This window comes from Ailuropoda melanoleuca, chromosome 7 (genome assembly GCF_002007445.2).
Source record: "Ailuropoda melanoleuca isolate Jingjing chromosome 7, ASM200744v2, whole genome shotgun sequence".
NCBI classification, from domain to species: Eukaryota; Metazoa; Chordata; class Mammalia; order Carnivora; family Ursidae; genus Ailuropoda; species Ailuropoda melanoleuca.
The window spans coordinates 86,437,745-86,463,277 of record NC_048224.1 but is presented as its reverse complement, the minus strand read 5'-3'; the positions used below and the strand labels follow the sequence as shown (position 1 = coordinate 86,463,277).

The 25,533-nt window shown below is 37.1% G+C and overlaps 1 protein-coding gene across 1 annotated transcript in view; it reads left to right on the top strand.

Annotated features, from left to right (window-relative positions):
* GTF2F2 (general transcription factor IIF subunit 2) overlaps positions 1 to 25,533 on the top strand; it is a 148,457-nt gene that overhangs the window by 24,548 nt on the left and 98,376 nt on the right. The gene's annotated exons all lie outside the window — the stretch shown is intronic.

The window sequence follows — 25,533 nt, the reverse complement described above, 5'->3', positions numbered from 1 at the left end:
TTATTGGTTGTCTGAAGAAAATGATTTGTGATTTTGTTGTATCTTCGTTAAATGTTACAAAGAAAGCTGTAAGAAATTATAGTATGTTAAGAATGTTACTGTTTTGAAAAAAATATGTTCAGATAAATCTTTCGTGGTGCCTTGGATTACCAGTAGCTGTATAAACTGATCTAAAAAAGAAATCAGTCTTTTTTTTTTCTCCCTCCTTGGACATAGAATGTAGCAAAATGGCAAATCTAGGGGCGCCTGGGTGGTTCAGTTCGTTGAACATCAGACTCCTGATTTTGGCTCAGGTCATGGTCTCAGAGTTATGAGATGGAGCCCCATGTTGGTGGGGGTGGGGCTTCTCTCCTGCCCCTCCCCCTGCTCTCTCTCTTTCTTTCTCTCTATAAAATAAATCTTTAAAAAAACCCAAAATGGTAAATTATAACTTTTCTATCATGTGGTTAAGGGAGAAGTTTTGTTTTATTGCATTATTCTGATGATACAATAATTTGTAGTGTAGTATTATGGGAGGTAGAAAATGTTAAACACATGCATTTTCTCTTGGTGAGGATTTAACTATTCAACAAATATTTATTGTATGCCATGTTATGCAGGGCATAGCTAGGTGTATCCAAGGATTCTGAAATTTGCTTGTGATTGGTAAGATTTAGTAAGACCTATTGAACCTATTAGGTTTTTTCTACTTTTGTGGTTGTCTGTGGGGTAGAAGAGGCATATGGCACCAAGACAGTAAACGGAGGCAGAGCCTTAAAGTTTGAGCTATCTTTGCAGAGAAAAGTACCTTATTTCAGCTTTTTTACATTTTACCAAGTTGATAATTTTTCCAATGCGTGATTTATTACTTACACAAAAGACAGTGATTTAGAAAGGTAAGGTTTATTATCCTCAAAATTAATCTTCCATTTTTAATCTTGTAAGTCCTTTAGTTAGTATTGTGCTCTTGAACATTTTGTGTTCACATTTCTGGTTACAGTGTACTCCAAAGTGAATATGGTATTAGAAGGATTGTCTTGGCAGGGATATGGAAGAGGATCGAGATTGTATTCTTCTTCTCGAGTTTGGACAATATGTTCCTGCTTTGTAGAACTCTGGTAATACAAATGCAGATCTAAATTGCTGTTAGGTGCTGCACACTATAAGGAATTTTTTGCTTCTTAATCTCCATCATTTCCTTTTCATGTCACTGTTCCTTGGCTCTTCTTGCACCTTTCTGTGCTTAATTTCCTTATTTGTGAAATGGAATAATAATTATTTACATTTATGTTTAATAGGAATTTTTAAAAAACACTTAGAACAGCACTCTGCATAATAAATGCTCAATAACTGTTAGCCATTACTGTTATTAATTTTAGATCTTATTTTTTAGGATGTATATATGTATGTGTATATATTTTTAAGTAAGCTCCAGGCCCAGTGTGGGGCTTGAACTCATGACCCCAAGATCAAGTGTCACATGCTCTACTGACGAAGCCAGCCAGGTGCCCCTATATTAGATCTTATTTTTATTTTTATTTATTTATTTTTTTTTAAAAAGATTTTATTTATTTATTTGACAGAGATAGAGACAGCCAGAGAGAGAGGGAACACAAGCAGGGGGAGTGGGAGAGGAAGAAGCAGGCTCATAGCGGAGGAGCCTGATGTGGGGCCCGATCCCACAACACCGGGATCACGCCCTGAGCCGAAGGCAGACGCTTAACCGCTGTGCCACCCAGATGCCCCTAGATCTTATTTTTAAACACTTTAGGTTTCAAGTTTATTTTAAGGCATGTCCATGCATTTTAGCTCATCTGTGTGTATATCATGTGATGAACTTCAGCCAACAGATTTTTATGTTCATTGTTTTTTTGATTGCCTCGATGACCGAGAAAAAAAGCTCTGTAAAGTTGTCAGTAAAAGTTTATTTCCTTTTCTGGGGAGCATTGTGTCATTTGCCATTTCTAATCTTTAAGGTCTCCATTCCACAGCAGTCGTGAATAGACAGCAGAGGCTTGGTGACTGCGTGACTTATTTTAAGTGTTAGGTATAGAGTTGCCTGGGTGGCTCAGTCGGCTGAGTACCCCACTCTTGATCTCACGGTTGTGAGTTTGAGCATCCCATTGGGCTCTGCACTAGGCATGGAGCCTACTTAAAAAAATTAAAAAGATATATATGTATGCATATTTTTCTGTGGGACATGACTGTAGCTTTCATTGGAGACTCAGAGGGGTCTGTGAGCCAAAAAAGCTTCAGAGTCCACATTATAGTGTTACCTGGTTGATCGTGAATCGGCCGATATATGAATAACCGAGCCATTTTACAGTGAGTACAGCCCTTTATTTTACAATGAAATATACATAAAGCAGGCATTATCTTAAATATTTTTATGTTTTCCCTCAAGCATAGAGCTGTACCACTTATAAAGAATTGCTTTTCTAGGCTCTTCATTTTTTCTAATAGTCCATAGGTCTATAAAATGTAGAATTTGCTAAGAGTTAAAACCTCACTTGTTCAATGTGTTAAGATTTTAATTTTAATAGCTTTATTCCTTCTATTAATATACATTTGGCTGGTTTTTGAGAGGTCCCCTTGAACTAATTTTTCTAATGATTCAGTTCCACATATTAGAGTATCTTTGTGGGGATGGAATTAGAGGGGACTGATGATATCTTTTGCATTGTCTCCTTAATTAAAACAATCTTCATTTCATGAATGGTGAACACGGTTTATTTCTAGTTGAGTATTCCTATCTGAAGGAACATGTTTTATTTTTAAGGACTATTTTGGGTTAGCCCTTTTTTTACTCCACATTTCTCTATGAAATTCTAAATCTATTTCCCTATTAAATATTTTTATTAGCTAGTATCCTTATCTCTACCCTTATCTAGGGAGAAATTCCTCATGTGTTTGGTCTTTATTTTTTTCCCCTTGGGTCTTTGGTTTAGTATTTTTATCTATTATTGATAACTAACTTCGATTTCTTTTATAATTTACACCCCTATCTGTGTTCAAATTTAGGTTTTCTTTATAATTGCAAATTCTAGACTAAAAATTGTTGTTCATTCATTTGCTTAACATATTTTTAATGTTAGGCCTGTGTTAGAATAAGACTAGACTTGGCTCTCCCGGGTGGCTCAGTTGGTTGAGCATCTGCCTTTGGCTTGGGTCGTGGTCCCGGGTCCTGGGTCCTGGGATAGAGCCTATTGGGCTTCCTGCTTAGTGGGGAGTCTGCTTCTCCCTCTGCCCATCCCCCTGCTTGTGCTGTCTCTCATTCTCTCTCTCAAGTAAATAAAAATCTTTAATAAAAAAAGAAGACTAGACTTCTGTTCAGCTGGGCAACTGGTATGTGGAAAAAATACTACAGAAAGTGCTCTAATTGAGCTATGTATAAAGAAGAAAAAAAGAGTACTTTAATTGAAAGAATTGGGAAAGACTTCAAAAGTGGATATAATATTTGAGCAGGACCTTGAAGTAAGTGTGCCTTGAATAGGAGGAAAGAAAGTAAAGATAAACATTTTTCTTGCCTTCAGATATCCTGTTCTTCACTTTGCTTTCTCCTACCTGTCATACTTTGTCATAATCTATCTAAAATCCATCAAATAGTCCTGGTTCCATCAAAGTGAAATAGCTCAGTTGTGGACTTGATAGTCTAGCTTAGAGATGAAAAAGTTTGAACTGGTGCAGTGGGAGTGGAAAAGAGAATCCTGTTCTAGAGATAATAGAGGTAATTTTGACAGCTTTTGGTGGTGAATTAACTGGGAGAATTGGATGAGTGGGAAGTCCAGAATGGTTTCCAGGCTTTTTTGGTTTGAGCATCTGGATAAGTGGTGAGACCATTACTGAGTTAGAAAATATTGGAGGAGATGGGAAAGATTAGAGCTGATGGAACCACAGTGGCATTTTTGCTCTAAGTTTTCACTATCTTTGATCCCTCTGCAGCAGTTCGTGAAGAGGAACAGGCTATTAGTAATAGTAGGCTGGAGAGGAAGGGAGTTGGCTGCGGCGGATCACGAAGGGATTTAGAAACCAGTAAAGATTTTGGATTTTATTCTGAACGAAAGGGGGAGCCACTGAAGGGTTTTGAGCAGAATAGAGATTTGATCTGATTTACATTTTAAAGACTGCCTCTGGTTGGCAGGTTAAGAGATCAAGAGGGCTGGGGTGGAAGCTAGAGGCTAGGGTGACAATCAGGAAATATGATAAGCACTTGGACCAGAGTGGTAGCTGTGACAAAGGTCTAGGCTCTCATCTGATGTCCAGTCCCATCTTTAGTTGTCTTAACAGGTAATCCACTTGGATTTTTTATATAAAAATCATACTGATTTCCCCATTCTTTTATTCTCCATATGTTCATATTTCTGTCAGTGAGACATCATCACTCTTTTGTTCTCCTGGCCATGATAATTCTTAGTCTCCTCTTACTCATGTTCAGTCTGGTGCCCCATTTGATTCTGTCATAAAAATCACATGTAAATGTTTAGGCAGTCCTCTGAAGCAGTCCTGTGAAAACTTCACCCATCGTCTCTGCCCCTTCTAGTCCAGTCATCTGGAATCTCTTCCTGGCACCTGCCCCTGCTTTACCCCTTGTTTTTTCCCTTGTCAGGGATTTGTTTGCCTTTTTAAATCAAAGCCACCCTTCCTTTACTGCTCTAGTCTTTCTTGATTCTTCCTTCATCTGGACTCTTGGCAGGAAGGTTTGTATTAGTCATTTTGCCCCTGAGTTAAATCTTATGGGCAGGATACATCGTCTCATGCTTATCTCCATCGTGTCTGGGCTGGGATTGGCCAATAGTGGATGTGCTTGTTAAAGCAAAGATGTTAAAATAGTTTATTTTCTCCTAAGATTTACTACTGCTGTAAAGGTGCATTTAGCATTTTAAAGTGAGCTGGCTTATTAGTGACTTCCTTCAAAGTTTCTTAAGACATTTGAGGTCAAAATTGAATATTAAATTCCTTTGTTTCTTTATTTCTTGCTCATTATATTTTTATTTTGGCACAGTTGATTCCTTTGCTTTCTTTTTGCTCATCAGAGTAGTTCAGCAATGTGTCCTGTAACACTTGGTTAACCAGTGTACGCATTATAATATCTATTCCCTGGATAATATAGCAGCTGAGATAATTGGATGTATGTGAGAATTTATTTGGTGGTGGCCTGCCTTATTTACTTTCAGACCTGAATTTGGTAACATATACCAACACATATTTGTCTTAGAATGTGTTAGTTTGAATTTGAAGAAAACAGTTATATCTATGGGAATGCTCTTTGAAGATGCTGAATTACCAGTCATGTTGGAAATACTGTAGAATTTACAATCTGCCTTGTGTGTATTATCCTGCAAGAATGTAAAGGAAGGGTAAATATAGGTAGTATTTTTATTTCCAGTTGAATTTTTGACTGTTAGTGGGAAACATTAATTTGGTACATTTCCCCCGTTTGTTGAGAATAGGATACTCGTCATATAATTTGCGGAGGTTTGAATTAAGTTTTATGTATATGTATATGTGGTTATTAGCGTTCAAACTACAGCTGTTTCTTCTTTTGTTGATTTTTTTTTTCTTATCACTGCCTTTAAACATGAGTTACGTTCTATTGCTTAAATCAGCACCATATGCTTATTACTAGTTACCATGCAATGGGACTCATTTTATTTAGTCTTATGTATCATAATTGTAATTATTTTGTAGCACTTTAGTGCAGTGGTTCTTGAATTTTTTGGTTTCAGGGTACCGATACATTATGTGTTAACATAAATAACATCTATATGAAAAAAACCCTGTTTTCAAGAAAGAACTAGGGAAATGTGGCATTTTGCAAATCACATTAATGTCTGGCTTGAAAGACAAGCTGGATTCTCCTGTCCACTTCTTTTTTTTTTTTTTTAAAGATTTTTTAATTTTATTTTTATCTGACAGAGATAGAGACAGCCAGTGAGAGAGGGAACACAAGCAGGGGGAGTGGGAGAGGAAGAAGCAGGCTCACAGCAGAGGAGCCTGATGTGGGGCTCGATCCCATAACGCCGGGATCACGCCCTGAGCCGAAGGCAGACGCTCAACCGCTGTGCCACCCAGGCGCCCCAACTCCTGTCCACTTCTGCATTCAGTCTATAGTGGTATGTTAATTCTGGTTGAAGTATCTGAAGAAAATCTGACTTCTTACAAATATGAAGTTAGAAAAGGGAGGGGGGCGCCTGGGTGGCACAGCGGTTAAGCGTCTGCCTTCGGCTCAGGGCGTGATCCCGGGCGTTATGGGATCGAGCCCCACATCAGGCTCCTCTGCTGTGAGCCTGCTTCTTCCTCTCCCACTCCCCCTGCTTGTGTTCCCTCTCTCACTGGCTGTCTCTATCTCTGCCAAATAAAAATAAAATTAAAAANAATAAATAAAATCTTTAAAAAAAAAAAAAAAAAAAGAAAAGGGAGGAGTAATTAATGAAATTTTCAGATAATTGTGCATATTCTTTTGATACTACACCAAAATTCTATAAGGGATAGTTTCTTAAAGGTTTGTTGCAGTGTAGAATTTGAAACCAGGGGCGCCTGGGTGGCTCAGTCGTTAAGCGTCTGCCTTCGGCTCAGGGCCTGATGCCGGAGTCCTGGGATCGAGCCTGCATCAGGCTCCTCAGCTGGGAGCCTGCTTCTTCCTCTCCCACTCTGCCTGCTTGTGTTCCCTCTCTCGCTGGCTGTCTCTCTCTCTGTCAAATAAATAATATCTTTAAAAAAAAATTGAAACCAGATCAGTAAACTTTTTATACTCTGTTGCACTGAAATCCATAGGTTTTGGGGCACCTGGGTGGCTTAGTTGGTTAAGCGTCTGCCATCTACTATAGTCATGATACCAGGGTCCTGAGATCGAGCCCCACATCAGGCTCCCTGACCAGTGGGGAGTCTGCTTCTCCCTCTCCCTCTGCCTGCTCTTCCCCCTGCTTGTGCTCTTTCTCTTTCTCTGTCAAATAAATACAATCTTAAAAAAAAACAGAAAGAAATCCATAGATTTTATCTAGTACTTTGAATGGATCTTTTACCTATGCATGATTTTGTAACATCATATGTCCATCATTTGCAGAATGTTGGTTCACTGAGTTATGTAATTCTTCCACATGTTGACATGTTTTCTTATGTAATATCAAAATTTTGCATTCATTAACATCACAGGTTGAATCAGAAAGTCTTTAGGTTTATATAGCTGTCAAGCTTATGGTGGTGGGTATACGTTTTTCAAAGCTACTAATTTTCATTTTGAAAGTTGAATTTTATTAAAGGCATCAAATATTCTTGGTTGTTTCTTTGGAAAGGTTGGGCTTATTCCATTCAGTTTTGAGAAAGTATCCTCCACGTACCTGAGTCTGATAACCATAGTTTGTGTGGCTGCCCCCAGGCTTTCCACTCTTCCAGTGAATTATGTGCCAAGATCCCTATGGAAAGAGTAAGGAAGCTAGATTTTTTGCTTACTCTTGAGTAATAGCCATGCCACTGAACATTTGGAATCATACCAGTTTCTGGCAATCTTCTACTTATAAGGAAGAGCAAACTGAAGCAAAAATGTATGACTTCAGTGTTTTGTATATTTCCTGAACTGCCACCAAGTTTCGTGGCTGGTTCAGCTTTGAAATTTCTGCCAACTGCCTGAGCCAGGTCTACTCTCTGAAGTTAAACCTAAGAGCAGAAACTGTTCCTTTATTCAGTGGCTGGAAGGTGAGTAAAAGGCATGTTTATATTCTTTTCATATTCAGGTATGCATGCATAAATGTACGGTTGGTATACACTGTAGACTTAATAATTTGGGGATGAAGATGAGGAGGAGAAATAGAAAAAATTGGAATTGAAGAATTAACATTAAGGCTTGGAATCACAAATTAAATTCATTAAGGCTGATTTACTTTTTTTTATGAAGTATTTCAAACCTATAATAAACTGTAGAGAATAGTATAACTAGTGTGTAACAGCTGTATATCATAACTGTTGACAGTTGCCGTATTTTTTTAAGGATATAAAATGTTTTAGGTACAGTTGACATTCCATTTTCTTTTTCCTGCTCCCATCCCACCTCCCTATCCAGAGGTAACCATTGTCCTGGAGTTGAGTGCATATTATTGTGACTTCATTGTGAGAGTCTGCAGTTGCTTACAACAAAAATCTTAACAATTTTACTGAAGAAAACAAAATTCTTTTTTTTTTGATATACAATAATGTATCTTAGAAATTATCACTTCAAAAGAAAGGAGAAAATAAGGATAGTTTTTAAAATTGAGATATAATTGACATGTAACACATTGAAGTGATACAATTATACTGCAGTATGACTGTCATTGTAGCATTAGCTAGCACCTCTATCATGTCACATAATTAACATTTCCTCTAGTGCGCTGAGAACATTTGAAATCTAATCTCTTAGCAAGTTTAGTGTTTACAGTTGAGTTTTGTTGTCTGTGGTCCCTGTACTGTATTTAGATCTCCAGGACTTATGTTATCTATTAGAAGAAAACAAAATTCTTTAGAGATGGTTTAAGCAGTTTCATTCAAATTTGTAACAATTAGGAAAGCTCAGTGCTTATATTGAATAGAGATTTTTTTAGTGTAGAGTATATCTTGACAAGGCTTTTTGTTGTTTCTTTTGTTTCTTTACTACATGAATTTTGTTAATTCCCTGGAATTTAGTATAATTTATGTGATCAAAAGTAATTAATAATGAGAAACTTAAAAAAATTCAATCTTATGTGAGAAATACTGATTGATCAGTGAAAAGTTTAAGGATAAAAGAAGACATTTAAATTTTGTGTTAGCCTTGCCACCCATGCATTTTTTATTTTGGTAGTGCAGTCTCTTCTATATCTTTATTTTGGTAATCACACTGTCAATGTTTTGAATATGAGTTAGATAATATTTATGGTATTATTCTTCAGAAGAATTGATATGTAATTTATGCAAGGAACATTGACGTGTTTGGCTTTTTGTCAGTTTTAGTCATTGCTATGAATTTGTTAAAGTAACCTAAACTTCTAGTTCCATTATGCATGAATTCCATTTAAATTTTATTGCCTAAAATCTGGAAGTTTGGGTTGTGAATTCTTTTTTTTTTTTTTAAAGATTTTATTTATTTATTTGACAGAGATAGAGACAGCCAGCGAGAGAGGGAACACAAGCAGGGGGAGTGGGAGAGGAAGAAGCAGGCTCACAGCAGAGGAGCCTGATGTGGCTTGATCCCATAACGCCGGGATCACGCCCTGAGCCGAAGGCAGACGCTTAACCGCTGTGCCACCCAGGCGCCCCTGGGTTGTGATTTCTATTAAATAACTAACTTTATTTTGACTTCTGTATCCTTATTTGTGATTTTTATGGAGAATGTCAGAAAGCATCAAGTTTTTATCTTTATTGTATGTTTCATTTGGCTGTTCCTAAAATTCTGTGATGCTCAGTTTTTATCATCAAACCTGCCAATTTTCTGTTTTATAAAGCTGTTGAGGATAACTTAGGAGGTTTTTATTATACCTGAAGGGACTGATGGCTGTACAAACGTGTTTCTCTTTTTTCTTTTGATTTTCTATAGCTTCCAGGTTATAAAGTTGGTTCTTTGTTTTGATTCATGTATACTTAAAGTCTTAGGAAGACCTTGGCTACTTTACAAAACAAATACAACATGGCAAAATTAATTTTACAGTGTATAGTACTTGAGGTATAAAAACTAAGTCTTGAGGGGCGCCTGGGTGGTGCAGTGGTTAAGCGTATGCCTTCAGCTCAGGGCGTGATCCCAGCGTTCTGGGATTGAGCCCCACATCAGGCTCTTCTGCTGGGAGCCTGCTTCTTCCTCTCCCACTCCCCCTGCTTGTGTTCTCTCTCTCACTGGCTGTCTGTCTCTGTCAAATAAATAAATAAAATCTTTAAAAAAAAACAAACCAAAAACTAAGTCTTGAAATGATGTTAATTTAAAACTATCTTACTTGTTTTAAACGATCTTTTTGAAAGTCATTTTGGCTGTTTCAAATAACTATATTGCCATTTTTTTTTTTTAAACCTCATGCAAGATTGTTGCACACAGACATGGTTTTGTCTCTAGTTCTTTGAGCGTAAGTGTATTTTCTTATATCAAAATTTAAAATGGAGAAAATGCAATGTAGCTGATTTTTCTTTCTCTGCCACATGGCCTCTCATTGTAGAAAGAGAAGACACGTTACTTGGTTGGCTTTATACTTTTATTGCTTGAAACTGTATTCTGTTGATATGGTGATAGTACTAATATGGTAATCCCTACAGAAAAAAAGAAGGTAAGACTTTAAAATTGATTTATTACTTTAAAGAGCAATTCATATTCTTTGTTTTTGTTTTTTTAATTTTTATTTTTTTAAGTAGGTGCCTCACCCACTGTGGGGCTCGAACTTAACCACCCCAAGATCAGGAGTTGCATGCTCTACTGACTGAGCCAGCCAGGTGCCCCTATACATGTTTTTATTTTATTTTATTTATTTTATTTTATACTAAACATTTTATTTATTTATTTGACAGAGCGCACAAGCAGGGGGAGTGCAGGTAGAGGGAGAGGGAGAAGCAAGCTCCCTGCTGAGCAGAGAGCCTGACATGGGGCTCAATCCCAGGACCCTGGGATCATGACCTGAGCTGAAGGCAGATGCTTAACTGACTGAGCCACCCAGGCACTCCCCATACATGTCTTTAAAATAAAGAATATGAGGGGTACCTGGCTGACCCAGTTGGTAGAGCATGTGATTCTTGATCTCGGGTATGTGAGTTTGAGCCCGATGTTGGGGGTAGAATTTATTTTTTAGAAAAGTTCTGTCCAATAGAAATAAAATGCAAGTCACATATATATTTAAAAATAAAAATGGAAAAAAAACACACATGGATAGAATACTGAAGGCTTCCATGTTGAAAAAAAAAAAAAAAAAAAAGGCAGCCCCTTTAGCCACAGCCTCATTAGTCCCACTTTTAGGGTACCCAGCGCCAACAAAAAGCTACATCATAACAGAATAGGAAGGGCTACCAAAATGAGTGTGAAGTCTACATTTGAATTATATTCTTGATTACATTGACCATGATACAAAGTGCCTTGTGTCATTTTATATTCTCATAGCTTTTTGATTTGAAAGAATTGAAGGAACTTTTTATTGAGGTGTAAATATTTACAACATTTACATCTTTATCATTAAGCAGTGATAGCTAACAGAAATAGGTAACCCACTGAGCCCATATTTTGTTCACTATGGTGAGCACTTTACATGAATTATTTCATTTATTTCATGTAATGGACCTATGAGGTGTAGGTACCATTGTTATTTTATTGATGAGACAAATGGGGTTTACATAGGATGTAACTTGACTAACATCGTGCAGCTTATAAGCTTGTGCCCTTGATCCTCATATTGGTGGTTTTCATTGTAAGTGCAAGATCAATTTTGTCATTAAAAGGCAGCATTAAAAAAAGAAAGGGAAAAAGAGAACAGAAGAAATTTAACTTTTTATTTTGGATTCCACACATACACTGAAGTAGAATAATAAAAGGAATCCTGTATGTCTCCACCCAGCTTTAAGGATTTATGGTAGATTTTTTTTAACATTTTGTCAATGATTAAAAGCAAACTACTTATGTAAAAAGATATAACTTCACTTTATCCATACATATTTGCACTCCTCCCCCATCATTGCCCTGTTGAATTTTACCTCCCCAGGCTCTGTAACACTCTGTGCCACTGTTTTGTTTTGTTTTTTATCACAGCGATACATAGTTTTAACTATTATAAACCTCAGTTCCTTCATAAATTCCCTATTGGATTTGCCTTGCAGAAACAAAAATAATCTATCTAATCATTGTCTGCAGATTATGAATATATTTTTAATATGCTGCTTTCTAAGTGTGTATCTTTATATCATTAGTTCAGTGGTTCCTACCTGGGGTCAACTTTGGCAGCATCTGGAGACATTTTTGATTGTCACAGCTGACTGTTACTGGCATCTGATTAATGATCTGGAATGCCACTGAACATCCTGTGTGCGCAGGACAGCCCCTCACAACAAAGAACTGCTAGCCCAAAATATCAGTAGTGCTGAGGGTGAGAAACCATGGTCTCATGTAAGAGAAGCTGTTATTTTTTTAGCAGACAAGCTGTTTGATAGAACTACGGTGGTATTAAAGTCATAAAATAAATGGGGTTTTTTGAAGATGCCAACAGGAGTGACCAAAACCTGTTTACCTCCCCAGTAATTGTTTTTGTTCTTCTCCTCCTTCTCTCCCTCTCCTCCTGCTGCTTTTCTTCTCTTATTGTGTCAGAAGAAATTTGTTTGCTTTTAGGAGATTACCCTTGAGGTTTTATCTTTATATGGATTTTTAAAAAATATCTACTCTTAAGCACCATATTTTTTCACTAGCCATTGTTTGTCAGATTACTTCTTTAAAACAACTTGGGGTGTTTACCACGATCACAAAAGCACATTTTTCTTACTTTGTGCAAGTTCTGACTGAAGAAAACCCTTAGAGCAAAAAAATATGGTAATTTACACATGGCTTTTTATTGCTCGTGAAAAAATTCTTACAGTTAGAAATATATGGCTTGTCTCCTCCTACCTCATCCACTTTAATTCAAGCTTGATTTAATTCTTTAATTTTAACCTTAAAGATTCATATTTAGTAAAGAGAAAAAGCAATATAAAGTTGAAATGTGGCTGATTTCTCACCTATATATATTAGTAGAGCAGAATTATCTATAGGGCTTTTTCATGGTAAAAACTTACCAGGAAAGGGTTGCCTGGGTGACTCGTTCAGTTAAGCATCCGACTCTTGATTTAGCTCAGGTCATGATCCAGCATCAGGCTCTGTGCTGGGCATGGAGCCTGCTTAAGATTCTCTCTCTTCCTCCCCCTCTAGCTCCTTCCCCTTCTCTCCCTCTCTAAAAATGAATGAATGAATGAATGTTTGTATGTATGTAATGAAAGCTTACCAGGAAAGAAAAATAAACTTTCTTTTCTCTCCCCCACCCCCATTTTTTTTTTTTAACTTTTCATTGTGGAAAAATTTTAAGCATATACAGTAGTAGAGAAGTAATACAATTAATCTTGTTTCAGCTATACCACAGCCATTGCCCTTTGTATCTCACAGGATGATCGATTGATTCATTGATTGATTGACTTATAGAGTGGAGAGAAAAAAAGGAGTGGGGGAGAGGCTCAGAGGGAGAGGGAATCTTAAGCAGGCTCCTTGCTCAGCACGGAACCCAATGCAGGTCTTGATCTCACGATCCTGAGATCACCACCTGAGCCAGAATCACCAGTTGGATGCTTAACTGACTGAGCCATCCAGGAGCCCCATGGATTATTTTAAAGAAAATCTCACACAGTATATCATTCTGTCCTAAAATTCTTCAGGACACGTCTTAATAAGGATTCCTTTTTTAAAAAATAATTAACCAGGATACTATTAGGATACCTTAAAAAAACAAACAGTAATTCCAGTATCATCATACATTTAGTCAGTGGGAACTATCATGCTCAAATTCCAATGTTCCTTGATTTTTTTCCCCCTCTTCTGATGTATGGTTCAATTCTATCTGAAGTCACCGTGGTTTGCAGTTGCACAGCTCACAATGTTCACTTGTAAAGGTACCACTGGAGAAAATACAATTCATCAAGTCATTTGTATTACTATGAAGGCATGAAACACCCTCTGTAGAACTGTTTAAGGAATTTGGCTGATAAAGAAGTAACAGAGCATTGTGTGTCAACTAAAAACAAACAAACAAACAAAAAAACCCCCCAAACCCGAAAACCACTACAGAAAAGATCCTTTCCAGAGTTGTACTGAGGCACTGATGTCTAACTTGTGACATTGTTGATGGGGGGAGTTCCTGAGCTGTGTTTACTGAATGGATTTGTATTATTTTCAGATTGTATAGAGTTAAAGTTAACAAATGGATGCATTTATGAAGGAGAAAGTTTTAACGCAGTGTGACCAATGTCTAAAGAATAGAGGGCTTTTAAAACAAAGGTTGACAATAAAATAAAAGCAGGTGATATAAGAATTTATATGATGGATCAAATAAAAATGTTCATTAATTTAGATAGTATGATAGGAACTGTATCACTCTATGTCAGTATAAACAATGGGGACATTATATACAATTTGTATACAAACCTCAATTTGGTATATTTCTTACTTGCAAAATAAAAGAAATTGAGCAAGAAGGGTAGAGAAACCTCTTTGAGTTTAAGTTTAAAATCTCTTTAAAGTCAGATCAGTTTATATGTCTTTAATGCAAAACAACTTAGTAAACGTTTCTAAGTTCGGAAATAAAAACTCCTTCTTCCATGTTCTTAGCGGGTGCTAGAAGTAGACAGTGTGGCCTGGCCGGAGGTGAAACACTAATAGAGAGCCTGCATGCTCTGAAAGACTGCTGTGTTTGAAAAGAAATGCAGCTGATCATTATTATTTTAAGAGCTCTATGTATGTGTATCCATCCACAGTTTCTTGCTTGTACTGTATCATTAGCTATTCCAAAAGAAGAAGGGAACAAAAACCTCTACAGACATATTCTGTGTTCACATTTTCCCCCTTTTCTCTAAGAGTCTGTCTTGAGAATATTTTATGGTTAGAAGTTGTAGTCTTCTTTGCTCATACAGAAAAACAGCATACTATGCAGGGTTGTTTACAGCTTCAGTTTGTTTGTTTCTTCTTCTTTTTTTTTTTTTAAAGATTTATGTATTTATTTGAGAGAGAGAGTGCGAGTGAGCACACATGAGCAGGAGGGGCAGAGGGAGAGGGAGAGAGAAGCTCAAGCTGACTCCACGCTCAGCACAGAGCCCAGTGTGGGGCTCGATCCCACGACCCTGAGATCGTGACCTGAGCCAAAACCAAGAGTTGGTTGTTTAACCGACTGCACCACCAAGGCACCCCACAGCTTCAGGTTTTTTTTTTTTTTTAAATATAACTACAGAAACCTTAATACTATGAGGATTTGATAAGTTTGTTTCTTACTATGTAACTTGTTTTGTACCATTAACAGTTTCTTGAGAGGAACACCTATACTGTTCAGCAAAGGAAAATGCCTGGTGATTTAGAGCAGTTCACAGTCCTTTTTCTATAGCCTCTAAGTGAAGGATTTTTCTTTTATTTCTGAGTAAGGGACAGACTCCCATGGATTAAGGATTGTGGCATAAATCCTGTGGATGCTCTCAGTGCCTGCCCGTAGTCTTTCTGCCCTTGCTATTTCTGTGCATGCTGGCCAACTTCTAAATCTCAACATCTGTGTCTCCGGCTCAGCGCTTTTTCTGCTGCCAGCCACTCTGCCCTCCTGGAGGACAGGTCAGAAATGCTAGGGGATTAACACTCATGCTGAGAACCACTCTTAACCAGTATTTGACAGGAATTGGTGGATAAATACCTAGCTCCCTTAACCCTCAAGTGGGGTGACTCTGGGCGCATGTCCTGCAACGTCTTATAGAGCTCTGCAGCAAGAACAGTTTTCCACAGTGGTATGTAGCTGGTTCCGATTTTCTATACTCCTCTCTCCATTAACTCATTTCCCCTTCCTATCTCTTTTCCCCAGCCCTCTTCCAAAATTTCCTGGATCATCTCACAAATAAATTACCTTTAACTTTAAAACTTTAAAACCTTTTTATAGAGTGTGCTTCTGGAAGAATCCAAACCAAGATAGAGGTAGTAATAAACTGTAGCTCTACCTTTACTCAGAAAGTGAAAATGGTGTCTTTATAGAGATAACCTTGACATATACCTCTCCTTTTAAAAAAAAAAATTGCAGACCAATGTAGTATTATAATTCTTATTAAGTTACCTAATGCCATATTTCACAACTTACCACTTATACATGAGTATTTTCGGGGGAGCACTGATGTGTTCTTTGATCCTCAGCGTTGAGTGTCTGTGCATCCAAATGGTTTTAAACCCTACTGTGATTCCTAGGGATGCTGCCCTTAAGGCGTACTTTAATAGACCCAAATATTCTAAGGCTGAGGTTCAGGAAGATTTAAAAGAGGAAGCCAAGATGTAGTTTTAGAACGCATTGGTGTTTTTCATGGTTGTGTGACTGCTGACATTGCTTTCTCTCCCCTAATCACTGCTTGTTTCTGCTACTGTCTCAGTCAGCTGCCTGTTACCATTCTGACTGACCATCGTCAGCTTCCCACCTGTCTCTGCTCCCATCCAGTATGACTGACTGGGCTGCTACTGCCTTCACTAGGCTTTCATTAGCCCCACTGATGGGACTCAGTCTCACTGGTAAACATGTCCTTCTGATCCCTGCCCTTCTGTTCATTTGGACGTCCCCAAAGCCTCCATGAACTCTTGTTACGATCTCAAGAAGGTACTCTCAGATACCCGCTCTGATTCTTTTTCTCACTTCAGCCCCCAGTCTTTCATGTATGCAGATTCTCTTTTTCCAGCTTTTTGAAATAACTGCTTCAAAGCAATAGAACTTCTCCACTGAATATAATTTACTAGGAAGACAGTTGCAAGGGGAAAATATTCTGTATACACAGTACCTCATTAGCTGAAAAAACTATCATTTATGAGAAACCGTTTCATTCCAAGACTATAAAATTCATGAAAAGTAATTCACATAAATTAATTGCATCACTGATTCAGCTGACATTCACCTCCCCCAAAGCCTTTACTTGCTTCTAAGTCTTGTCAGAAAAAAAATATTAAAATATGTTAAGTGGGAGAAAGAAAAATTAATTGGAGCCTGTGTAATGGTAAGTTTACCATACTGTCTCACAAAGATAACCACAGTCTGGAAGAAAAATAAGTAAAATTTTGAAACGCTAGGACCATGATTCTGTTTTCCTAGTTTTTAACATGTTAGTCCTTAAGTTTAGTATTTCTAATACTGCAGTATTTCTAAATAATACTGGTTGTGTCCACTGTAAGATTTATGCTTGAAAGTTAAAATAAACAATTATTGGAAAGGAAATAAAGTTCTTCAGTATATGTAAGAGATTGTATAGAAGATTCTTTAATGAATGCATGAATTCAGAATCAAAGCACAGCTACCAGTGTTGTATATTTTGATCTGAGTGATGGTGACAGGGATGTGTTCATTTTGTGAAAATTCATCAAAGCTTATAAACTTATGACTTGGATACTTTCTTAAATGTAAGTTATATTTCAGTAACATTTATTAATAAAGCAAAGCACAGGAAGAAAAACACATTTTTCTAAAAATCCGTCTACCAGATCTCTTTGTTGATTCAAAAAGTTAATTATAGGTATTAATCACATTGTATTAGTTGTATTATGGGGGTGCCATAATAACAAGGACAGACTGGGTGGCTTAAACAACAAACTTATTTTCTTAGAGTTCTGGAGGCTAGAAGTCTGAAATCAAGGTGCCAGCATGTTTGGCTTCTTCTGAGGTCTTGCTCCTTAGTGTGCAGATGGCCACCTCTTTCTGCCTCTTCACATGGTTGTTCCTCTGTGCACATGTACCCCTGGTGTGTCTCTGACCAAGTTTCTTCTTATAAGGACACCAATCTTTTGGATTAGGGTCTACTCTAACTTTAGAGTACAGTAACTATAGTTACATTTTATTATCCCTGATTTGGTTTGGATTTCCTCAGAAGCTCACCCTATGATATTTGATTGGGAACCTGAGAATGACTCTGCAGCACGAGATGCATCTGTCCTGTAGTTTATGTATCATTGGAGAGTGGTACATACAGGGCTATGTCAGCCAGCAGAATTGTACTGGCCAAATTTATAGAATTAGAAGAAGTGCTGTTTAAATAGTAATTTACTCACATTATTATTGGAGGAGGAGACTTGCTTTTTTTGACCCAGATCGTTTCTGAATAGGAGGATTGTGTGTGTGTGTTGTGAGATACTGATTGGAAGAGAACACATTTTACTAATATGATATTAAAGATAGTGACTTTGCGGGGTGCCTGGGTGGCTCAGTCGTTAAGCGTCTGCCTTTGGCTCGGGGTGTGATCCCAGGGTCCTGAGTTTGAGCTCCGCATCCGGGCTCCCTGCTCCGCTGGGAAGCCTGCTTTTTCCTCTCCCACTCCCCCTGCTTGTGTTCCCTCTCTCGCTGGCTGTCTCTCTGTGTTAAGTAAATAAATACAATCTTTAAAAAATAATAAAAAAATATAGTGACTTTGCTGCACAGATAAAAAGACTGTAGGTAGAATTTTAAGTACTAGATCAAAGATGTTTTAGGACAAGATATTCAAAAATAGTGGTTCATTATTAGAGTAAAACAGGGGCTGGCAAACTCTGTTCTATTGAAACTGATCGCTGCTAGATGTAGTGTTCTCTAATTTGGAAAACATGGCTCTCATGGTTCTTTTCTTTGAGTTTAATTTTAAAGATAGAAGAGGAAGTGCTTAAGGATTATCAAGTTTAGGGGTGAACTCAGGAGTATAACTCATGAATCTATGTGTGTTATGGCTACTAAAATAATGCTGGAGTAAGAAAGTAAGTCCATCCTGCAGGCCTGTCTTATTTGGCTTCCTTTTTGTTTTGTTTTTAATGCATATTGGTGATTTTAGGCCGGGCATTCATTCTCCAGATGGCCAGACTAGTAGCGTAGCCGTTAAGCCTTATTTCGTACTCACTTGTTTCATATACTTATCTTACCTATCCCATCCCTGACAACTTTTGGATTTAAGACTGCCTGATTTTAGTCCAGTTTCTTTTTTTGAGGTAGCAGAGTTACTTTGGATGATTTCGAGAATAGAACTAGAGACCGGTTTCCTTTCTCTGTATCCATGTCTTTTCCTGCCATGGAAAGAATAGCAAAGAAGTGAGGAGATGAGTAAAAAGCCAAGTTATACCTCTTTGGTCACAGGAGAGAATGATAATGTGCTCTGTAGTTCTTATGTTGGGAGTCTAGACAAAACTAAAAGAAATAGGTTTAAGTAATTTGGGGGTCCTGAATGGCTGTTGCAAAGCGATTCTGATACTGTATGTCTCTTAAGTAAATAATAAGTAACCATATTGGAATGCTGTAGATTTTCCTTTCCATTTAAAGTTAGGGGAGGGGGGAAAAAACAATTCCCAGATTGAGAATCTTAATATTCCTGACAATTACCAGACCCATTTTAGGAATGGAATCTCATAGCTTATTTGGTTAGGGAATTAAGAAATTCAATGGTAGAGACCAACGGGGCGTTTGTATTTCCCAACTATAGTTTCAGATGAAAAGCAGTGTGATTCACTACCTAAAAGGTAAGTTTAGCCTATAAAAACATCATTTGTGGAATTAAAATAAAAAATAAATGTATAATAAAACATCGTTTGTACAGTGTTTTACAAAATACTTTTGTAATACTACCGCATGATCCTCAAGAACTCTGGGAGGAAGAACAGGTAACATGATGAGGGTTGGGCAGATTTAATTTGACCACCAGCTATGGGATCACTATTACATCATGCCCTGAGAATCCAGTGATTTGAAAAGATACACAGTTCCTATCCGCAAATAGTGTCTAAAAGGGGGGTAGGAGGGGACGGGGTTCAGTGGAAGCAAGAGAGGAAGCAACCAGATTCTCCTGAATGAGACAGAAGCTTCATTGAGAACCTAGCATTTAAGACCTGAAGTATTAGTTCAGGCTGTGCCATAAGCAAGCAAAGCACGCCTCTTGTTTCCTGAAGTAGCATGTGCAGAGGTTTGAGGGCATGATAGGTTTGGAACATTGCCAGAGCATAAACGCTGAGGCACAGAGTGAGGTGACATGGGACTAGATGTAGATACGTACTAGAGGGAGTCAGGCTATGATGATGACTACTTTCCAGTGCTTTGATAGAGGAAAATGGTAACTCCTGAAAGTGTGTGGATCTTGGTGAAACTGCCCTGGGAGTGTTGAAGAGTGGCAGCATTTTCAGTCTAGGAGGTTGGGGCTATGATACGGGGCATCTCAAAGACTGATGGTGCTACTAGAATAAAGGTTTGGGGAAAGGAGAGGAGAAAAGTAATTATTTCATCCTTGGAACTCATCTTTTTTGGGCTTCCATGTTCTCATGAGAGACTCAGTTTCATTTTGAAGTTAGTTGTCATGCAGCTATAAATATTTTATATACATTTTTATTTCATCTTTTATTGCTCATACTGAAGAATGAGGGATGTTTTGATCATTTCTGGGTATAGTATTTTTCAAAAGACAGCTATTAGCTTTATTCACTGTAGCAAGCAAGTGCCTCATTCACTACTAGTGACTTTTTTATTCTCTCCCATTACTTTCATTCACACAGTACATAGTACTTCTCATACCTTAGCACTTGAATATTTGTCATTCTAAATTTAATTTCCTTTAAATAACTTTTGTGAAGGATCTTGCATTTTCTGATCCTTGTTCCATGCAGTTACTCTACAGTGAAAAGAATTAGCTTTAATAGTGTTTATAATTCTGTATAAGGTCTTTTCAATTGCATTAATTATTAGCCCTCACTTGCAGCCAGTTTTTAATTGTCTTGACTGATGTATTGTCTAATTGGCTATGCAGATTGTTACCTGGATATAGTGATGTTTTATAAATATTAAAAAATAAAATTTTTTAAGTAACTTTTAAAAATTTTTTATTTAAATTCAGTTAATTAACATATAACACAGTGCTCTTGGGTATTATATAAGACTGATGAAGCACAGACCTGTACTCCTGAAACAAATAATACATTATATGTTAATTAATTGAATTTAAATTTAAAAATGTGGAAAAAAGATAAAGTTGGCTATACTTACAAAAAACCAAAAAACAACCCAGTGCTCATTAAAGCACATACCCTCCCCCAATGTCCATCACCCCGTTACCCCCCCTCTCCCCCCAGCAACCCTCAGTTTGTTTCTTATGATTAAGAGTCTCTTATGCTTTGTCTCCTTCTCAGGAGAAACAAAATTTATCTGCTTTAGATTTAACTGGGTAATATATATTTGATACATATTGTTAGGAATTTCTGTTATAAAGTGCACTGCCTTATTTGAAGGATAATCTAGTGCTGTGTAAGCTTTCTAGAACATCAGATTTATTTGAAAATAGATTGTTATTCCATTTCTTTCTTTTCTTTTTTCTTTTTTTTTAAGAGAGAGAGCGAGAACTAGAGTGAGTGGGTAGAGGGAGATGGGGAGAGAAAATCATAAGCGGACTCCCCGCCCAGCACAGAGCCTGATGCGGAGCTTGATCTCACAATCCTGAGATCATGACCTGGGCTGTAACAAGAGTCAGATGCCCAATCGACTGAGCCACCCAGGCACCCTGATCATTATACCATTTCTGTAGAACTATAGGTATCTTTGTAAAACTTATTTTATAATATTTTAAATCTTTGTCTGGAAGTTATAATTCTTTGAAAGCTTGGTGCTTAAGGTTATGCTTTGAGCAGCAGGCAGAGGGAGAGGCAGGGGAGCCTGATGTGGGACGCAATCCCAGGACTGGCTGGGATCATGACCCAAGCTGAAGGCAGACAATTAACCGGCTGAGCCACCCAGGCGTCCCACATATATCATTTTTAGAGAATGTCCATTCATATCCTTCGCTAGGATATTTGTCTTTTTATCATTGAATTGTAAGAGTTGTATATATGTACAAGTCCCTTGTCAGATAGATATATGATTTGCAAACATGTTTTCCCATTCTCGAGGTTGTCTTCTTACGTTTTTGATGGTATTCTTTAAAGCATACACCTTTTAATTTTGATGAACTCCAACTTGTCTGTTTTTTCTTTTTGTTGCTTTATGTGTTTTTGTTATATTTAAGAAGGCTTTGCCTAGGGGCGCCTGGGTGACACAGCGGTTAAGCGTCTGCCTTCGGCTCAGGGCGTGATCCCAGCCTTATGGGATCGAGCCCCACATCAGGCTCCTCCTCTATGAGCCTGCTTCTTTCCTCCCACTCCCCCTGCTTGTGTTCCCTCTCTTGCTGGCTGTCTCTATCTCTGTCAAATAAATAAATAAAATTAAAAAAAAAAAAAAAGAAGGCTTTGCCTAACTGAAGGTGATAAAGATTTACTCCTATATTTTCTTCTACGAGTTTTGTAGTCTTAGCTCTTACCTTTAAGTTATGTTCCATTATGAGTTAATTTTGTATATGGTATGAAGTAGGAGTCCAGCTTAACTCTTTTGCAAGTGGATATCCAGTTGTCCCAGCACTACTGGTTGAAAAGACTGTCTTTTCCCCATTCAGTTGTCTTGGCATTGTTGAAAATCAGTTGATCAGAAATCGTTTATGGACTTGGAATTCCATTTCATCACTCCATATATGTATCCTTCATGCCAGTACCACACAGTCTTGATTATGTAGATGTTGTAGGAAGTTTTGAAATTGGGAAAGTTGAGAATCCTCTAGCTTTGTTCTTTTTCATGATTGTTTGGCTCTTCTGGGTCCCTTGAGTTTCCATGTGAATTTTAAGATCAGCTTGTTAATTTCTGCAAAAAGGACCAACTGGGATTTTGGTAAGGATTGTATTCAATCTATAGATCAATTTGGAGGATCTTATCATCTTCACGGTATTATTTCCAAGCCATGAACATGGATGTCTTTGCATTTATTTAGGTCTTTTAAATTTTTTTTGTGTTTTCTAATTTTAGAGTATACGTTTTGCACTCTATTGCCTTTTTAAAAATTAAGTAATGACTTGTTATTTGTATAAAAAGAGAGATGTTCATTAAAAAAAATTATAACAGTACAGAAACATTCAAATCACCCAGAGTTCTCACCACCAAGAAGTAAATAATTATCATTTGGTTAATATCATTGCAGCTAGACATCATAAAGGTATGTACATATAGAAATAAGGGTGTAAGGAGAGAGAAATTGTGTGTTCTATTTTTTCAGTTACTTTGGTTAAACTTGTATTTTGAGATAATCGTAGATTCATGTGCAGCTGTAAAAAATAATACAGAGATCCTTTTTTTTTTTTTAACCCAGTTTCCATCATTGCTGACATACTGCCAAACTATAGTACAATCCATGTAGTACTGTACAGTCTGCTGCCATCGGTATTGACATCCATACAGTCCACTGGTATTCACATTTCCCCAGTTTTACTTGTACTTACTGATGTGTATGCATGCATGTGTTTAGTTCCATGCAGTTTTATCACCTGTGGTTTCCTGTACCCACCACCACTGTCAAGGTACAGATAGTTCCATTCCCACAAGAATCCCTTGTTTCAGCCTTCTGTGACCATGCCACCTTCCTCCCAGCCTCACGCCCTACTTTCCCCCACCCCGTCTTTAACCTCTGATAACCACTGATTTGTTTTCCATTTCTATAATTTTATCATTTTAAAAAATATTAAATAAATGTTATATAAATGCTTTTATTTCCCACTTAAATTCCCTGGACATTCATCCAAGTTTTTGCATGTATCAGTAGTTCATTTCTTTTTCTCACTGAATATTTCCATGGTACAGGGGCATCACAGTATAGTCACTCATTGAAGGACATCTGTGTTGTTTCCCATTTTTTGCTAGTACAGATAAAGCTGCTATGAACATTTGTATATAGATTATTGTGTAAACATAAGTTTTCATTTCTCTGGGGTGAATGCCCAAGAGTGCATTTACTGGGTCGTATGATAATTACATGTTAAATTTTATAAGAAACTGCCAAAATTTTCCAGAGTGGCTATTTTTAAAAATAAGTATAGATAATTTAAAAACATTAAAAAAAGTGAACACTAACAAATACAGGAAAGATGCATTAACATAAAGAGTTGAATGGAACATGTCCATTCCCTCAGAAGCTGCTGGGTATCGTATCCTTCATCATAATGCACACTTTCCTCCACAGAGGTAACCATTATCATTGACATTTATGATAATCACTATATTTTTCTTTCATAATTTTAGCATGTAAGTCTTCATTCCTTTGTAATATATTTTACTTCATTTTTGATTGTTAAAAAGAATCATATGGGGCACCTGGGTGGCTCAGATGGTTGAGTATCTGCCTTCGTCTCAGGTCATGATCCCAGGGTCCTAGGATTGAGCCCCCATATCGGGCTCCCTGCTCAGCGGGGGGCCTGCTTCTCCCTCTCTACTGCTCCCCCTGCTTGTGCTCCTTTGCTCTTTCTGTCAAATAAATAAAATCTTTTTTTTTTTCAAATAAATAAAATCTTAAAAAAAAAAGATTCATACAAAGTGCACTCTTTTTTAGCATGGCTTTTTAACTGAACACTATTTTCTAAGACTGATTCATGTTGTATATAGCAGTAGCTTATTAATTTTTGTTTCTGTATTCCAGAGTGTGTATTTAACATAGCTTATCCATTTTTACTGTTGGTGGATATTTGAGGTGTTTATAATTTGAGGCTCATTACCAGTGCTGCTATCACATTTTTGTACAGTTGCCCCGGTTCATACATTTTTAAAAGGCATATTCCTAAGTGTGGGCTTTGTTCGGTCACAGGGCGTTATTTATTTTTTCTTCTAGTTGATAATGCCAAACTGTTTTTCAAAGGAGTTATACCAGTTTATATTCCCATGAGCGGTGTGAGTTTTTTGTTTCAACTTTTCTACTGCAGTATAGTCCAATTTTTGTTTTTAAGGTTAACTTAAAAATGGATGTGTAGTGATTTCTCATTGTGGTTTGATTTCACATTCCCCTGATTTCTAATGAAGTTGAGCCTTTTCATTATTGTCCATTTGGATTTCCTGTTTTATGAAATGCTTGTTGAAATCTCTTACCTATTTTTTACTGGGTTGACTTTTTCTTTTTGAGTTGTAGTTCTTTATAAATTGTGGGTGTAGCCCTTAGTTATATGGGTTATAAGTGTCTTTTATTCTGTGACTCACCTTTTCATTCTCTTAGAAGTGTCTTTTGATGAACAGATGTTATTATCTTTGGTGTATTTATTAGTCTTTTATAATTTGTCCTTTTTATTTCCCGTTGCAGTGCCCAAGATCATAAAGGTATTCTCATATCATTTTCCAGAAGCGTTTTCGTATTGTACAGTCTACCTGGAACTGGTTTTTCTGTATGGTGTGAGATGGGGTCAAATTTTATTTTTCCTCAGTATTGATGAATATCATGTACCTTTTAGAAGACTATCTTTTTCTCGCTGTTACGCATTGCCAGCTTTGCCATAGGTATTTATTGAAGCAGAAGTCTGTTTTTAGACTCCTCTATCTGTTCCATTAGTTGATTCATTTATCCTTATGCTATACCAAACAACTTTCTTAGTGTACCTTATACTAAGTCTTGATATTCAGGACAGGAAGCCCCTTGCCTTCTTGTTCTTTAATAGTATCTTGGTTATTTTTGGCCTCTGCATTTCTATGTAAATTTTAGAATCAGCTTATCTTCCATAAGCACTTGACAGGTTTATTTATTTATTGAAATTATATTGTTCTGTATTGCAGCTTAGGAAAAATTAACATCTTTTATTGACTTTTGCAATATATGAACATTTGTGAAGTCTTTAATTTTTTTAAAAGATTTGTTTATTTATTTTAGAGCATGCAGTGGGGAGGGACCGAGGGGGAGGGAAAGAGAATCTCCAGCAGACTCCCTGCTGAGCATAGAGTCCAACAGGGGCTCGATCTCAGGACTCTGAGATCATAATCTGAACTGAAACCAAGAGTCAGACACTCAACTGACTAAGCCACC